The sequence below is a fragment of the Anolis carolinensis genome, chromosome 4, assembly GCF_035594765.1.
Source record: "Anolis carolinensis isolate JA03-04 chromosome 4, rAnoCar3.1.pri, whole genome shotgun sequence".
NCBI lineage: Eukaryota > Metazoa > Chordata > Lepidosauria > Squamata > Dactyloidae > Anolis > Anolis carolinensis.
The window spans coordinates 109,927,632-109,944,465 of NC_085844.1; positions in this window are offsets into that span (position 1 = coordinate 109,927,632).

Sequence of the window (16,834 nt, forward strand, 5' to 3'; positions counted from 1 at the left end):
TACATGGTTCCTTTTTTATTTTTTATTGTTTAAACACCAGCATGGTTTTAGTTTAATCATAGGGAATCAAAGGAAAATTGAAGAGCAGTTTGTTCAAGCGAATGGTCAATAATGCAGGTAATGGTAATAATATTGGCAGTAGTGTCTCCTTTTATTTCTAAAAACAAAACAAAAAGAACCACAAAAAGCTTTATACTGCCATTGCCTCTGGCAACAGAGGCAACATCACTAGAACATCATTTGAAATGCTGGAAAAGCAATTGAAGAAATCCAGGGCTATTCTGGCATTTTTGTAGCCTGCTGCTATGTTCCTCCAAATAAGTAGATTAGAGTTTGCATTATACATCTTCAGTGATTAATGTTTTATTACCTAGTATGATGGAAGTAAAATAAACTTTAGATCGAAGATTCCGTTTCCAACCTATAGAGAGGTTAGAAAAATTACTGCAAGCCAACAAAGGTAGATGGAATTACAGAAGGGAGTTTGTAGACCAGAGATGAAACCCAAACCAATATCAAGTCTTACTACAGATGGTAGGGACAAGAGGATAATAATATGGTGGCTCAAGAAGCTGAACTGCATCGACTAGAAAATATTTGCAGATGGCAAGAATAGGAAAAGAATGTGAGGAGGAAGGGAGATAATAGGAATAATAAAGGAGTCATATTTCTGTAGAACTACAAAAGTCACATCCAGGACTGCATGGCAGGTAGGGTGGCTCCATGATGAATATGGGGCCAGAGTTTTAAAAATGCATGGCTTTGAATTCATCTACAGGGTCAGGTATTTCATATAAAAAACTTAAGGAGGTGGGCACCAATAGACATTGTGCCCTCATCCTGACTGACTTCAGATTCCTCCCTCCTTACTCATTGCATTTAAGTATAACTAAATTAAATGAGTTTCTGAATTGAATAAAATTGCCTTTTAAAACAAAATATCTCATTTTTTCAAGGTTCGACATCCTTATCTTTATCAACCAGTTCCCTAGAAGAGGGACGACAATAGATTTGGTGTAGTTAAGCATTCAAGGGACTCAAGATCTCTCTACAGATGAAGACTACTGTTACTACAATGCACTGGAAAAAGTTCCCTGTGACTTTCTCTGATAATTAGAAACCTTTGAGGCATATGCAAAAAGGATATGTTTTCAACCTATAGGGATTGACATCAGTATATACATCAGTTATTATTAGGCATGTGCAATCCATAAAAATTGGTTCTAAATTGTGTTCAAAAGTAGGGGGTGCTGGCGCTTCATTTCTAGAGTTCCTTCCAAATTTTGGGGGTAAACATTTCAAAACTCTAACAAAACTTACAAATCTTTGTAAGTACCTCGTTAATGGATATTGCTCAGGCACATTAAGAAAAATATCACTGTCAATGGGGAAATTTCATAGGCTTTTCTTTTCCTCATTTTTGAGCTATCCTGATGAAACTTGCTAAAGTGGTAGAACACATTTACCACTGTTAGTACATCAAATTTCAGAATGTTTGACTTATCCATGTATTTTGGTGAATTTTCAAAGGTTTTATAAAAACATTTTTTTAATAATAACGAAAATCTGTTCCTATTTTGAAAGTGTTATTTCCTGTTTCATTGTGTGGTCTTTACTTTGAAAGTAGTTGTTCTACTCCAGCCAACTTCTGAAGGAGAGACTAATTAATGATTTCAAACAGACAGGCATCCAACATGGAGTCACTCTGGTTCAGTGACCCCTTCATTCCCTCCTTTTTTTCATGTAACCAAGAAAGACTAGTTCTTGGTTGCACAACCCACTTCATGTATCCAATTACAATGGTGTGGTCTTTCTTTCCAAGGTGTTCAGCTGCATGTACATGACATGTTGAACTTCCCTGTGCTGAGTGAAAGTAGCAGTAATCAGTCTCGCAACCATAGTTCTCAAGCACGACATAATGCATGGCAAAAGAAGCAGAGCAAGAATTATAATCAGCAAAATGACAAATAATATTTTGATGAGGTCTCTCAGCCACCCAAGATTTGGAAGCCAATCCACAAGCCAATCAAACCAACCTGTTCCCTTTGGGGTGTAGGCAGCCCTTATGGCGGAGACAACGTTGTTAATTTTGGCTATTTTGGATTCAATGACTCCAGACTTATTGACATAATGGCAGCAGGTTACATTTAACCATACGCACAAGCCGCCTTCTGCCGACAGGAGGTAATCGAGAGCAATCGAGAGCATTAGAACTCCTGCCAGTGAGTCAATTTCAGATTGGAGTGCTTTGATACCAATAACAGTCTGATTAGCCAATGTTTCCAACTGTGTGGAAAGCCTCCGTATTTGTCTAACATTAAGGGCAACTCCCACCCAAGAGAACAGGATTGTTCCAAATCTTTCTCCCTCAGTTAGATAAGTATTATCAGGATCATATTCACGTTTCTCATCATAAGCTCTTTTAGGCCTGTTCCACCGGTCTGTCGCTTCCAGTGCCTGCAGGGGCTACTCTCTCGGGTGTATTTCAATGTTAGTGGGGGCTAAGGTACCAATGGTGCAAGTACCTATCCACAAGGGGGGCAGGACTTTACCTCCCCATTTCCCACATATCCAGAAATACCCCGGAGGCAATCCTCCCATGGCATGGTTGTTAAGCAAAAATACCGGGCCTGGGCCTTCCTGGAATTTGATATTCCATTTGGAAGTTTCCTTGTGTCCGGACCAGATCTTATCGTGGTGGAGGCACAGCTCCCGCCACAGGTGGCTGAGTTGCTGCTCGAGGCAGCTCCGACCCAGGCTTAACCACATATATCTTAGGGGGTGTATTTGCTTTCCCATTTCATGCCGGACAAGGGGGTGGTTTCTTATCATCACCCTCTGGCGAGGAAACTTGTCTTCTTAATCTTTCCGGGTGATCATCTCTTTGTGGCTTTTCAACTCTCATGAGTATGTTGTCATAATATACAGGAAGGGAGAGATTACAATGTGGGTAATCTCCTACCTCTATGTGGGTGGCTTTGGGGAAAGTTTTTATGAAACAACACTCCTGAGATCCCATCCCTGGATCGTGTAAGACAAGCTGATGCCGTTGGTGCAGAATCATCATGGGCCAACATAAATTGAGCCGAATCTATTAACCCCTCTTGCTTAGCATACGTCCAAGGGGTGAACAATTTCCATCCATCCATGTCTAACAGTGGTCCTGCCTTCATGACTCATCCCTCATATTGAGAACGAGGGCCATGGGCACAAACCCAGCAGTCAGTGACCTTTGCTTCATTTACGATATCTTTAATTAGTTGATGGAACATATTCTTTTCCCAACCCGTCTGGGTCTGCACCAGGGGCATCATGATCAACATCAAAGAATATAAGTGTATCTTGTACATGTACTTGTGTTTGTCCTCAATATCACAATATTTTAGCCAACACAGAAACAGAATACAACCCACACAGGAACACACAATTCCCCACGCCCAAAACCCAGTGTCCATTCGGTCTTTTGGGACACTCTAGGTAGTGTACCCTCCTTCCTTCTTCAAGGCGGTTCTGGGTAACCTGACCTCTGGGGCTAGCTCTCGGTAGCTTCGGGCCCCTCCTCTTCAGGGCAGCTCTGGGTAGCTTGACCCTTAGGGCGTGTGAGTGTGAATCTGAGTGGATTGTCCTTATGTAGGTTTACCTTCCAGAAGTCTTTGTCAGTTTAGTCCTTTTTATTTTATGCGAGAGTAGTGTACCCACGGCTTTACATCTTTTAACTTCACAGCAGTAGGAGTTATTAGGAACACCTCCAGTGGTCCCTTCCACCTTGGGCCGAGGGGATCATATTTCCAATCTTTCAGCCAAACCTGGTCTCCTGGTGAGAAAGAATGTAATGCAGTAACGGGAAAGGGATAACGCAGCATTCCAGTATATTTATACAGTTTGTTTAACACCGTACCCAAAGCTTGGACCTCTTTTATCAGTTCTTGTTTTCCCAATTCATGTATGTCTCCTTGCAGAGGTCTAATTTTCAGAGGGGGTCTTCCATACAACAATTCATAAGGTGACAAACCCAAATTCATAAGGTGATTTCCAGCAATGCCATTGGTGGCACCTGAACCCATGACATTCCGGTCTCCCGGCACATCCTTGACATAGTTTCAAAGTCCTGTCCATTCTTTCTATCTTTCCCAAAGATTGGGGTCGGTAGGCACAATGCAACTTCCAAGCGGTTCCTAACGACTGAGCTAGGCACCCAAGGACCTGGTGAACAAGGACCGGGCCTTGTCATCCCCAATGTGTAAAGGTATCCCGTAGCTAGGGATTACATCCCTTAACAAGGCACGCCTGACCCTCCACAACCCGTTCAGAGGTGGTAGGATATGCTTCCACCTACCCTGAATATGTGCATACCATCACCAACATGTAGCCTTGGCATCCTGGGGACCCTTGGCATTTCAGCAAAATCAACTACTAAGGACTCAAAGGGTGTCGTCCCTAAGTACTGAACTCCAGGCGGGAGCAACGGTCCCATCCTGGGATTATTCTTCGCACAATTTTCACATCTTGGGGCAGCAGCTCTGGCCAAGGCATGCAAGCCATCCACCCAGAGCTGCCTCTCCAAGAGTGAAGCTATTCCAGTTGCACCTAAATGGGTTTGTCTATGAACTTCTCTCACCAATTCCCATCCCAAAGCCTTTTGGGACGTATCTTCTCCATTTCGCCCCTTCTGCTATGGCCCACTCCTTCTCTAGTGCAGAGTAAGTCATGGACTCTATTACCGGTATAACATCCAATTGCAAAATTGTTTTTCTTCCTGTGTGCTCTCATCAGCTGTTTTCCTAGCCTGCTGATCTGCAAAGCGATTTCCCTGCATCACTTGATCTTCACCATACTGATGTCTTCTGCAGTGCATGACTGCTACTTCCTTCGTTCTTAAACTGCATCCAAAAGCTGCAAAATTTCAGTTGCATTCTTTATCTGCTGTCCTGCAGAGGTCAACAATCCTCTTTTCTTATAGATGGCACCATGGGCATGTAAAGTGGTGAAGGCATATTTTTAGTCAGTGTAAATATTGACTCTCTTTCCTTTTGCCAATTGTAGGGCCCTTTTCAGAGCAATCAGCTCGGCCCGTTGTGCGGAAGTCCCCGGAGGCAACCCCTTTGCCTCTAGGGTCTCCCCTTCGCCATTCACCACCGCATAACCTGCTCTTCTTTCGGAACCAATTACACGACTTGACCCATCTGTGAAAAGTACCCATCCTGGAGTCTGAAGTGGCGTGTCTTTGAGATCTGGCCTACTAGAGTAAACTTCATCCATCACTTCTAAACAGTCATGCTGCATCAATGTCCCTTCTTCCACTGGTAACAAGGTGGCTGGGTTCAAGGTTGCACACACTGACAACTTGACTTGTGGATTGTCCACCAACATGCTCTCATACTTAAGCATTTGGCTATTGGTAAGCCAATGGTGTCCCCTATGCTCCATCAAAGTTACCACCGCATGGGGACAGTTTAAAACCACAGGCTGCCCTAAGGTCAGCTTGTTTGCTTCTTTCACAAGAACTGCAGCAGCCGCTACAGCTCTCAGGCATGGGGGCCATCCACATGTCACGTTGTCTAATTGCCTAGACAGGTAAGCCACTGGTCAAGGCCAACTCCCCACCAGCTGAGTCACTACTCCTACAGCCATTCTTTTCTGTTCTCCTACATACAGATAGAACGTCTTTTCCAAATCAGGCAATCCCAACGCGGGGGCAGACATCAAAACTTTCTTCAATTTCTCAAATGCATCCTGCTGTTCTGGTCCCCACTCCAAGGGGTCTCCTGACTTCCCTCTGGTAGCCTCATGGAGGGGTTTGGCATATAGTCCGAAGTTCGGAACCCATATATGACAAACCCTGCCGCTTCCAGAAATTCTCTGACCTGTTTCTGTGTTCAGGGGGTAGGGATGGAGCAAATGGTTTCCTTGCGTTTCACCTCTAGCCTCCGAAGACCTTTAGCCAAACAAAAAACCCAAATATTTCACTTCGTGCTGAACTAACTGAGCCTTCTTTTTCGAAACCTTGTAACCTTTATCTGAACATCCAACTACAACAAAACCTGAGTTCCTTTCAAACATTCTTCTCTACTATCTGTACAAAGAAGAATGTCATCTATGTACTGACAAAACACACAACGACACATCATGATTATAATGACACAAAACCACACTGGGCCCACAAAACTCACAACAACGCACCCTGAGTCTGGATAGGGGAGGTCTTGCCTTCCCCCTCTCCTTCCCATTGGGATGCCAATTTCCCTTTGGGAACCACCTGAAACAACACCTCTATTCCTCCCAGTCACCACATCATTTCCAACCATACATTTACATTCTTTCAACCATTCTGGATTCTTTCGCACAACCTCATACAAATCTATAAACTCTTAAAGTCAGAACAGGATCAAGTGAACCTTCGGAAAGCCACTGGGGAGTGAAGGGGAATGAGGGCCACTCTATCTCACGCAACGCATGCAACTTGCATGCCTTTATTCCTTTCTATTATCTGTCAGCAAAGCTTCCAATAAGCTATAGTGTCATGTAGACAATGCACTTAAAACATTGTACTTTATGCTATTCTCACACACACAAATAAAAGCTGTACACATTTTCATACAATCATGCATTTCCATTCTTATAGGGCACAATGCCTCAGCTCCCTTTCTGTTCTTAAAACCTCCTGTTCCTTTTTCTTGATAACCCTTGCAGTAAAAGACACCACTGCCCGTCTTTGACCATAGGGGACAAGAACAATTATTCCCTATTTTTATCATTCCTGGAAAGACAAATTCATCATCTCCTTTTGTTTCTACCACTCCAAGGTCCTTCCTCGGGGGTGGGTTTGGTCCAAAACTGGAGTCCAACCTGGGCTCCTGCAAAGGCAGGGACATAGTGGCGGCTCCAACCACACCCAAACCCAGTGGAGGTGACAATGGGGGATAAAATGAAATAACAAACAAAATAACATACAAAATAACACACAACCGTACCAGCTGGAGCTTATTCTTTTAATTCTTTCCCACCTAATATTTTCTCCGTCCCCCCACTGCCCTCAGCACTGCGAAGGACTAATTTGAGTCTGTCCCCGGACCGTGGTCGGATCACCCTTGCACGTCCCGCTACTAGGGCCTGCCTCCAGACCTGGTTGGATCACCCTTGCAGGTCTTTCCTAGAGCTCTTTTTTTCCCTTTGGGTTTCCTTTTCCCACCCAAGGGATTCCTACGGGACCCGGAACCGCTTTTACAATTTTAAACTCTCCCTCCCCGCAAGGCTAAACACATGCGTTTCAAGAGGTATACTTGCCTAATTTTCGTTCCGTCCCGCGGCGGCCGCCTTTCCATGAGCGATGGTTGTCTCACAACTTCTGTTTTGGAGGAGATCACGCCTTCCCTTGCCTCGGGTGATGCGAAGGGAACCACCGGTCTTTACCTCTATTTAGAGGCCGTGCGCACGTCTCGGCGTGGACCGTACGCAGCACCCCGGAAGGGGAAGCGAACACACCTTGCTCCCAAGAGCAGCTCCGAGTGGGCTTCAACAGAACCTTGGCAAAACTACAAATCCCAAAATTCCCTGTTCCCGGCCAATGCACCAGAAATGAAAGGGGTGATTTGGGAGTCCCCCAATCACTTGAGAATACCGGGCTCTTGCCAAGCTGCTATGAGAACCACTCGGAGTCCAAAGGGTTGAGGACAAACACCTTTATTGTAGCTACAGACAGACAATAGCCTCACGCTGCAGTGAAGCGAGCAAAGATTGTCTGCCCCGAGCAAATCTGCCCGGGGTCATATATATACCCTACTTGTTTATCACATTTTAGTTCCTTGGAAAAACCACCAGCACGGCCTGCGGTGGGCTGCACATCCTGACCTGTAAACAACTCCAGGATGTAGCTCACCACAAACCGTCACAGGTGGAGCAAAAGTACATGTATTGCATACATTTCTCAGAATCGGCTTCACCACAAGCTTAACCACAACTGATTCTTGCTAAATATACAGGACACATGCTATTTTGTAACAAGACAGCAAGTTGCAAATTTTAAGATCATTTCTGAAGGAGAGACTAATTAATGATTTCAAACAGACAGGCATCCAACATGGAGTCACTCTGGTTCAGTGACCCCTTCAGTTTGTGTGGCACAAACTGTGTTAAATTGGTGGAGAACAGAAATCATAATACAGACATCATCAAGGGACATCTAGACTGATCTCCTTCTGGGCAGAAAGGCACCATCCAAACTCTCCTGACATCCATTTGCTTCCCCTATTGAGCTGGAGGGGACCCTCAAGATACATCCATATAGGTCATTGCTTTTTTTACAGCCCAGCACAGAGATTGGCTTAGAGCAAATTGATTATCCCCCCAAAAAGTGACAACAGCAATCCCCTTGAATGTCTTTCTATATGACACACAATTGCAGATTCAATCAGTTTATTTATTTTATATTTAGACTAACTATAAACTGAGATTGCTAAACCAGCTATTTGGGTCATTCAGCCATCATTTGGCTGCTGAGCAGCTTTGCATTCTGGGAAATGTCATTTATGGCAGGGCCTTTTGCAATCTCTACCATTGGGGGCCTGGCCTTCCCAAACTACAGTTAAGCTGGCTGTGATTGGCCATGACAACCACCTCCTTTCTGGCAGTGCTGGAGAAAGTGTGGCCAAAAGAATGAGATTTTAAAAGTTCCCTTGGCTTTACTTTAAGTTCCCTTGGCTTTACCAAAGTTGCTTAATGATTATGAAAATTAAACTGACCTTTGGAAACATCCGAACGTTACAGAACATTTCCAAAAAAATTGTTGACTCAAATTCTAAATCCCTGCCCACCTTTCCTGCATGCCTTTGAACTCACCTTAGTATGTCCAAATTGGTATGTCCAGATCTAAGTTCTGATCCAATCCAAAAATTTTCACAAGTCTATCTGTTATCATAAGAGTTAAATGGCTTCTTGATTATAGAATCATACAGGAACCATTCTTGAAAAATCTCCTAGTACAGGAAATGACAAAGATGCCAGTATATTTTAGGAATGGTTTGATGAGGTGCCATTTTCAGATTTTTAAAGGCTTCTTTTGGAAAATCAATCTGCATAATTAGTCTTACTCTCCTGGCAAAGAAGCTTATGTTTAAGACAGGTTAACCACAGTATGACTACTAACAATGCAATCAGAGTCTGAAACCAGATAAGGGCCCCCTTTCTTAAGGAAATATAAGCCCTCAGCTCTACACTTACATGAACACCAGAATTCATTTGTATATAGTAAATGAAGTCATAGTGGGAAATCTATTAAAATGTGTTTAATCATTCACGTCTTTGATTTAACATCTGTCTAAAACCTAACATCAAAATTGAATAATTTATCATGTAATTGCATAAAAGCCCAAGTAATGTATGACATTAATTAAAAATTAATATAGAATTCATATGAAGAAAGTTTTTGATTACCCACTCATTGGGGTGACTAAAGTTACTTTCAAAAGAGAAACCTGGTAAATTTAAGTTGACTGCTTGCTGAAACAGTAGCATACTTCATAAGCTTACAAAAATTATCAATTGCCATAAGTGTATACTTTTTTCAAAAAATGACACTTTATTCAATGCACGCATACATGTAATTAATACTTAAAAAACATTCAGACATATAGAGTCAATTCTCAGGAACAAAATGGGTATGAACTAGAGAAAGTTTGTTGTACATTTCACATGTGACAATGGGTGAGTATTCCAACTTTCACTACATTTTCATCTTGAAACTCAGCACAACTGACTATTACCCTGTCCAATATTAACCTGCCAAATCTCCTGCCTGTAGCCATCTTAAAATCTGATAGTTACAAACCTTTACATAAGGGGAGTTAAAAACATACACTAGATGACCACTTTTATAAGCCTTAACATTCTACGGACCTGATCACTTTAGAGCAGTGGTTCTAAACCTGGGGTCCCCAGATGTTTTTGGCCGACAACTCCCAGAAATCCCAGCCAATTTACCAGCTGTTAGGATTTCTGGGAGTTGAAGGCCAAAAACATCTGGGGACCTCAGGTTGAGAACCACTGCTGTAGAGCTAAAGCTTGGATCCACTTTAAATCCACTTTAGGGAGGGGCCTTTAAGCAGCTCAAGCAGACATATCCTGGGCCTCACCAAACTATAAACCCCAGAATTCTGCAGGAGGCAGAAACCTGATTTAAAGTGGATCCATGTTCTGGTGTAATGAGGCAGTATGACTTTTTAAAAATCCCACCTGTTAGGTTAATAATCCAACATTTGGAATTCTCTGTCAATTCGGTAAAGTCTCTTGCAGATTGGTTGAATTGTGATTCTAAGGTCCCATGGTTCCCCAAGGATACTTTGTTACACTCCTTGAGACACCTTCAGAATTCCTAGACCAACATTTTTCTGTCAAAGAAAGATTCCTGGAAGCCTCCAGTTGAAACAAATTGCTATAAAATAGATTGTAAAGGTCTGTTTTACAATTTAACACAACAAATACTAACTTTCGAGGACCAGAAGCAGGCTTGTGACCTCTTTGATTTGTTTTTGCTTTGACTTGTTTATTATTTGGCTTTATTTTATTAACTCTAATGTAAAGGTCGCCCTCAAAACTACCACAGTTACCCATCCATTGTCTGCAGTAGTATTTCTCAAACTCTGCTCCTCCAGGTGTTTTGGACTTCTGAGAAATCCCAGCCAGTTTACCAGTTATTAGGAACTGTAGGAGCTAAAGTCCAAAACATCCTGATAAAAAAAAACCTGATAAAAAGATGAAAATGAACATTGTTTATTTTTATTTCCATTTCAAACTAGGAATTCAATCATTTACCAAGTTTCTTCTTAAGGGTAGCAACAAGTAATTACAGCCATTCTCACTGTGAGAAATTTTTTAAAATCTACATTTTTCAAAGCCTATTTGCAATTTCTGGCTTATTCTACACAAAGTACACATTCTATTCAGGACACAGAATGTTTTAATGGGTAAAATAATATTTAATGCCTTACCCACAAAATAATGAGATTGCAAACATATGTCCCCCACATTCCTATGAATTCTATGCTGCTACCTATAGGGGGAGTGGTTGCAATTTCATGTAAAATGAACCATGTAATTTTTTATCCACAATAAAGCTTAAAGTTACAGATATTTTTCTGTGCAGAAAACACCAATATTATAGAATATTGTTATCACCTCTATTTTAGACCAACGTTGCTATCAAATTTTCATGAAAAATCACTTATTTAATTTATCCATGTTTCTGGCGTAAAACTATACTTACTGGTTTGTCAAAGTTTTCAGCAGAGGTACACCTCCATCCTCGATGTAGAAAATGGGGATTGAGAAGATTTTGGGGGGGGGGGGGGTGGGTGGGGAGAAAGCATAGAGTGTATGGCTCATTTCCTCAATAAATACATAGTTCTCACATGTTCAGGTAAATATCTGAAGACAGCTACTTCAGTTTTTGTAAAGTGTCTTAAACAACTCACAGTTGCATATTTAAGGCCAATCAATAACATTTGTAGACTAGTAAGAAAGTCAGGTACTTATCACAAAATCACAACTTGGCTAGTTATTTTTTTGATCAAATCTTCCATATACCAATTAGTCATCAGAAATCATGGACTCAAAGCAGACAAATACACACACACTCCCAGAGCAGAGCAAGAAGGGAAGCAAAAAAGAAAGTAAAAAAAAAAACAGAGAGGGAAATCAAATAAAACCTACTAGTACAAGCTAATAAAATCATAGGGGAACCAATTACATTTCTATAGAGAAGGACATCAAGTTATGTCAAAAGGAACAGCAAATTAGATCATAAGATCATTTAAAGAATATATACCAGGTCATAACACTTCTTATAGTTCAGAACAGGAGACCTTTGTATTACTTATAGCAATTCCTGCAGCCACAACATTTTTTTTCAGACTAGGCTTTTCATCACACCATCACATCTCTGAAAATCTGTTACAGAAAGAGGAAAAATGGAATAGCTACACTGAAAATGTTAGCATGAGGAACACTCCATCTGGAAATGTCCTTTTCTTCCATAAAAAGTAATGCTACATTACTTTAAATGTGTCTATACAGCATTCTGTCTTTCTGGTCTTCCTACTGCTGCCAGTTGATATTATTTCCATGCACTGAGACTATTTGTCACTGATAATATTTAGATTTGGCATGAAGAGCTATGATGTAGTCTCCTTTGGGAAGAACATTCTCAAGATATGGGACAAGATACTAGTACATTTTGATGATCCATATTTTCTTGTATTCCAAATTTACTTTAGTGGATGTTTCTGTATTAAGTACTAACCATTTGAATAGTTTATAAGGTATGACGGTGGATGTTATTTTCCTGGAACTTTCCCCATTTCTTATTGCTAGCTGGATATGAGCAGAGGACTTATGGTACCTAAAACCTAATCCAGTATTAACACATTGACTTCTAAGTCCATCCTTCTGAGACATATCGTATGAATTTGTTAGAACATATTCATAAGTTGGAGAGTAATTACAACACAGAAGAGAAACAAACATCTAGCATCCCTCTTCCAAGTAACCTAGAGTCACAGAATCATAGAGTTGAAATAAAGCACAAGGGTAATCCAATCCTATCCAGTCACCTGCCATGCAGGAAAAGCACAAACACTCCCAAAGGATCGCAGTTCCTCCTCTGCTTAAAAACCTCCAAAGTAGGGAAAACACTAAACTCCAAGGCAGCATATTCCACTGACAAACAGCTCTTATATTAAGGAAATCCTTCTTAATGTTTAGGAATAACAACAACTTTATTCATGTATCCCGCCTCCCTCTCCCCGAAGTGACTCGGGGAGGCTCACATGAGAAAAACAATCCATACATTTAAAACTCAATATAATAACATAGTTCTAAAGCAACGTAACATGACAATAATTTAAACCAAGACATCAATTTCTATGTACAGAGGGTGATTAGTGCAAAACTCTGAGTAAAGTCCATGAGTAAAACAGAGAAGGGCGGGGGAGGACAAGGAACCGATCGCATTAAAACACCAAAACCTATAAAATGGGCGGCAATATTAAAGTGCAGCACTGTTTGAAAACGAGATACATGGCTGGTGGCCTCAAAAGAATCTCTTTTTCTGTAATTTGAATTCATTGTTCTGTGTCCTAATCTTTAGAGTAGCAGGAAACAAGCTTGTGCCCTTCTCAATGTGACATCCTTTCAGATATTTAAACATGTGATGTCCCCTCTCGGTATTTTTTTCCAAGCTAAACTTATACAGTTGTCTAAGCCGCTCTTTATAGGTCTTGGCTTCCAAATCCTTTACCATTTTGATTGCCCTTCTCTGGCCATCTTTCAACTTGTCAATATTCTTCTTGAAATGTGGTGCCCAGAAATGGACACAGTATTCCTGGTGAGTATTCCAGCATCAAGTGTGACTAATACTTTCCTCAGTCGAAACCAATGGTTCTCAACCAGAGGTCCCCAGATGTTTTTGGCCTTCAACTCCCAGAAATACTAACAGCTGGTAAACTGGCTGGGATTTCTAGGAGTTGTAGGCCAAAAACATCTGGGGACCCCAGGTTAAGAACCTCTAGATACTATACTGATGCAACCTAGAATTACATCGGTTTTTTAAACATCCGGGCATCCCCTGGGCAACATCCTTGCAGACGGCCAATTCTCTCACTCCAGAAGCAACTCAGGTTGCTCCTGACATGAAAAAAAAATCGGCTTTTTAGTTAAGGAGATTCTAAATTCAAAACCTCTCCATATCATATATTATAACATTTCCCCAAAACATTTCCCCAAAAGGTTCCCCATAAACCTTATGGGCAGTTCTAATGAAGACAGGGAGATAGTTTGTGGTGGGTAAATGGCATGACAAAATCTGAACATCCCACCTTTTCCAGGTGGAAATGCTGTCTGCTACTGATTATATTTTAATTATGAACTGAATTGCATTTTAGTATCAATATCTTTGCAAATAAACAATCCATGAAGAAAATACATAAGATCATTACTGATAATGTTTTGAGAAATAACTTCATGGGTAATATTGTTCTGGTGCCTAATAAATGTAAAATAACAATTAATAACAATTATGGTTGAGAATGGTAGGAGAGAAGAGAGCAATTATCCAATTATCTGATTTGTACAGAGATTCGGGTAATTAGCTCAGTACTAAAGTTTGCACCTGTAATTAATTATGTGTGTAAAAATGTTAATGATTCAATACAATTTATGTAAGCTTGCAGTTATTTATTTACCATTAGTGCACAAATGATCTCAACAAAGAAAATCTTCCCTATCTCTACTTCTTTTATAGCCATATTATCTAAATTGTTATGTTCCTACCAGAAGCCTCTCTTTCTGATATTCTTCAATGTACAAAACATTTTAAAATCTGGTATTTTAACTGTTCATTAACATTGTGTTGATTTATTTGTGCTAGCTGTGTTCCTGCTATGAATATTAAGTATTTAATACTTTAAAATAGACATTTTAGCAAATCTTTTTTCATGAAAAGCCATCGTAGAATCATAGACTCATAGAATAGTAGAGTTGGAAGAGACCTCATGGGCCATCCAGTCCAACCCCCTGCCAAGAAGCAGGAAATTGCATTCAATTTATAGCATATGGTAATCAGAGCTCTCTTGGTTGTTGGCATTTAAACCCTTCAGTGTTTCTGAATATATTAGAAATATCCAAAATTACCCTCAGCAATGTTGCCAATTTGTGACAATATTCTTTCATTTCCCTTTAAAATTTAATATAATTATGTGGACATCACATCACACTTCCAACTCCCACAGTCAATCAAAACATGTTACCTACCTCATGTACTCCCAGATTATATTATTAGCCAGTTTCACCTACCTTGTTTATCAAAAGACAACATGGAATGAAAAGGACCATGTCTCTAGCTACATCCTTGATTATGTCCAGTCCCTCCTGGATCTTTGTCATCTATCTGCACATTCAAGTGGACATCTGAAGAAAAGTAGACTCCGCAACCTGACCTCTCATTTAGGTTTGCTTGAAGTCTAGAACTTTGGACACTTTGCTGAACTTAGGGAGAGCTACTTATATAGAAATCTACACCTCAGATATCTTTAGTAATATTTAGATTATCAGGAAACAATGTAGAGCACAGCACTGCTGCTGTTTCAGTTGTGCGGCACTCCATATGAGCAATAAGTTATATCCTTAAAACATTTGTAATAGAAGTACATATCCTCATATTAAATCTTTGATTAACAGAACCTCTATAAGTTCTTGGGCCAGATATAGTATGCAACCACTGCATACTATAATTACAAATTATAAAATATAAATGTATCACACAATTATTCATAGATGCTATCATATCGGCAATCTACTACATACCATGTTTCCCCGAAAATAAGACAGTGTCTTATATTAATTTTTGCTCCCAAAGATGCGCTAGGTCTTACTTTCAGGGGATGTCTTATTTTTCCATGAAAAAGAATTCACATTTATTGTTGAACAAAAAAATGAACATTTATTATATACTGTACAGTAGTTGTCATCACAAACCAGCATAACCAGACAAACTGTGAATCCTATCAAGAATTTCTTGTTACTACCAATATTTCCATGTACAACACTCTATGGTACGTACATTTACTGATCCTGCATGCTCCGGTGTTCTGTTCGTTGGGCATGCTTCCAGACAAAAACTTTGCTAGGTCTTACTTTTGGGGGAGGCCTTATATTTAGCAATTCAGCAAAACCTCTACTAGGTCTTATTTTCTGGGAATGTCTTATTTTAGGGGAAACAGGGTACAACATTCCAAGACAGGCATAATAATATCCAATATCTGAATCAAATACTTTAAAAATCTTGTCATGTATTACGAATGTAGAAGGCTGCTTTATACCAGCAAACCAGGCCATTTGTCCTACTAAACTGATATCAACACAGATCAGCAACAGTTCTGCAGGTGAAAATGAATCTGGGTCCTTGAATGCAACATGTGCTCAGTTAATGGGCCACAGCTCCTCCTCTTGCTTTACTTTTTCTTCTAAACTGTATCTATGGGTTTTAGCCACAATTTCAAAGAATATTTTCCAAATGGAGTGATCTGAGTTGTTATATCTATTGTACTCTCAGATCTCCTTCATGAAGGTAGGATGTAACCTGGAACTGGGACTGAGAAGCAATGTTCTTGGTGTTTTGATGAAAGTATTATTTTGTGCTGTCTGAAACTTGTGAGAACATGGGTTCTGCCTCCTTGAGCTTTAACATGTTTTCAGGGATATAGAATGTTTCTACAAAATAATCATTCATTGACAGAACAATGTGCATATATTTTTAAAGAAAAAACAACATAATTGGGGAAAATACACAGAAAGCACATTTAGGTCATGGATGAAGGGGACTCTGTTAATTATGTGCAATTTCTTTGTGGGGAAAGCAATTTAACAATCTAGACAATATTCAGTGCATCAAGAGAAGACAGTCTCACAGTCTGATATGAAAAAACAGGAGACAATACAAATAGTATTTGGGTGAACTGAATGAGGCTGTAACAGTGACAATTTCCAACATGATCTTGCTTTAATAAATTTCAAGAGATTAGTCAATTACAGAAAAATATATTAACAATCTTCCCTTTGGAAAAACACCTTATGCATTTCCAAATAATCTCAGTGTTATCTAGAACAGTACTATTCCCTGGACTTGTGCTGTTGCATGTTAGGACTGGGGTAAGTTTTGGGGCTCCATTTCATAGTTTGGAGATTTGTACAATTTGTTAATACAAATCTCCAAATTACTAATCAGAAAGGGACCTTTCTAAAGCATAAAGAATTGAAACAAAAGCCTCCAAAATGTTTAGGAGAGATT